Raw genomic sequence first — 2,500 nt, 5'->3', positions numbered from 1 at the left:
TGAGTGTTTGGGCGACCAGGGGCGCTGTTTGCACTTAGTCATTTTTTCGGCTGGGCGACCAGGGGCGTTTGTTTGCTGGGCGACCAGGGGCATTTTTGACACTTTGCCGTTTTTATGGATGGGCGACCAGGGGCGTTTGTTTGCTGGGCGACCAGGGGCATTTTTGACACTTTGCCGTTTTTATGGATGGGCGACCAGGGGCGTTTGTTTGCTGGGCGACCAGGGGCATTTTTGACACTTTGCCGTTTTTATGGATGGGCGACCAGGGGCGTTTGTTTGCTGGGCGACCAGGGGCATTTTTGACACTTTGCCGTTTTTATGGATGGGCGACCAGGGGCGTTTGTTTGCTGGGCGACCAGGGGCATTTTTGACACTTTGCCGTTTTTATGGATGGGCGACCAGGGGCGTTTGTTTGCTGGGCGACCAGGGGCATTTTTGACACTTTGCCGTTTTTATGGATGGGCGACCAGGGGCGTTTGTTTGCTGGGCGACCAGGGGCATTTTTGACACTTTGCCGTTTTTATGGATGGGCGACCAGGGGCGTTTGTTTGCTGGGCGACCAGGGGCATTTTTGACACTTTGCCGTTTTTATGGATGGGCGACCAGGGGCGGCTAGTGGCTGGGCGACCAGGGGCATTTTTGACACTTTGCCGTTTTTATGAATGGGCGACCAGGGGCGTTTATTGGCTGGGCGACCAGGGGCATTTTTGACACTTTGCCGTTTTTGTGGATGGGCGACCAGGGGCGCCGTGTGGCTGGGCGACCAGGGGCGTTTGTGGGACCGGGCTGACACCGGGACTTTGCCTTTAATTCGGCCGCTCCAGGGAACCAGGAACGCCGGCCTCTGCTCAGCACAAGTCGGCCTGAAGTGGGACTTTGTCATATTTTAATCCTGGGCGACCAGGGGCGTTTGAGGGACCGGGATGACACCGGCACTTTGCCTTTAATTTGGCCGCTCCAGGGAACCAGGAACGCCGGCCTCTGCTCAGCACAAGTCGGCCTGAAGTGGGACTTTGTCATATTTTAATCCTGGGCGACCAGGGGCGTTTGAGGGACCGGGCTGACACCGGCACTTTGCCTTTAATTTGGCCGCTCCAGGGAACCAGGAGCGCCGGCCTCTGCTCAGCACAAGTCGGCCTGAAGTGTGACTTTGTCATATTTTAATCCTGGGCGACCAGGGGCGTTTGAGGGACCGGGATGACACCGGGACATTGCCTTTAATTTGGCCGCTCCAGGGAACCAGGAGCGCCGGCCTCTGCTCAGCACAAGTCGGCCTGAAGTGTGACTTTGTCATATTTTAATCCTGGGCGACCAGGGGCGTTTGAGGGACCGGGATGACACCGGGACATTGCCTTTAATTTGGCCGCTCCAGGGAACCAGGAGCGCCGGCCTCTGCTCAGCACAAGTCGGCCTGAAGTGTGACTTTGTCATATTTTAATCCTGGGCGACCAGGGGCGTTTGAGGGACCGGGATGACACCGGGACATTGCCTTTAATTTGGCCGCTCCAGGGAACCAGGAGCGCCGGCCTCTGCTCAGCACAAGTCGGCCTGAAGTGTGACTTTGTCATTTTTTAATCCTGGGCGACCAGGGGCGCCGTTGGCACTTAGTCATTTTTTCGGCTGGGCGACCAGGGGCGTTTAGTGTTTGGGCGACCAGGGGCGCTGTTGGCACTTAGTCATTTTTTCGGCTGGGCGACCAGGGGCGCCGTTGGCACTTAGTCATTTTTTCGGCTGGGCGACCAGGGGCGTTTAGTGTTTGGGCGACCAGGGGCGCTGTTGGCACTTAGTCATTTTTTCGGCTGGGCGACCAGGGGCGTTTGTGGGACTTTGTCATTTTTTGGGCTGGGCGACCAGGGGCGTTTGTGGGACTTTGTCATTTTTTGGGCTGGGCGACCAGGGGCGTTTGACACCGGCACTTTGCCTAATTTTTAGCCGCTCCAGGGAACCAGGCAGGTCGGCCTCATTCCTGCACTTCTGCCCCTGAGTTGGGCGACCAGGGGCGTTTGGGGAACCGGGCGGACACCGGCACTTTGCTCTTTTTTTGCCCGCTTTGGGGAACCAGGCAACTCGGCCTCATTTCAGCACTTCTGCCCCTGAGTTGGGCGACCAGGGGCGTTTGGGGAACCGGGCGGACACCGGCACTTTGCCTAATATTTGGCCGATTTTGGGAACCAGGACACTCGGCCTCATTTCAGCACTTCTCCCCTGAGTTGGGCGACCAGGGGCGTTTGGGGAACCGGGCGGACAGCGGCACTTTGCCTAATATTTGGCCGCTCCAGGGAACCAGGCAGGTCGGCCTCATTTCAGCACTTCTGCCGGTCAGTTGGGCGACCAGGGGCGTTTAAGGAACCGGGCGGACACCGGCACTTTGCCTAATATTTGGCCGCTCCAGGGAACCAGGCAGGTCGGCCTGACTTCAGCACTTCTGCCGGTAAGTTGGGCGACCAGGGGCGTGTGAGGAACCGGGCGGACAGCGGCACTTTGCCTAATATTTGGCCGT

The sequence above is a fragment of the Hippichthys cyanospilos genome, unplaced genomic scaffold (assembly GCF_059441005.1).
Source record: "Hippichthys cyanospilos isolate Australia breed blue-spotted pipefish unplaced genomic scaffold, RoL_Hcya_1.0 HiC_scaffold_121, whole genome shotgun sequence".
NCBI lineage: Eukaryota > Metazoa > Chordata > Actinopteri > Syngnathiformes > Syngnathidae > Hippichthys > Hippichthys cyanospilos.
The sequence above is the reverse complement of the archived record's forward strand: the minus strand, read 5'-3'. Positions refer to the sequence as shown.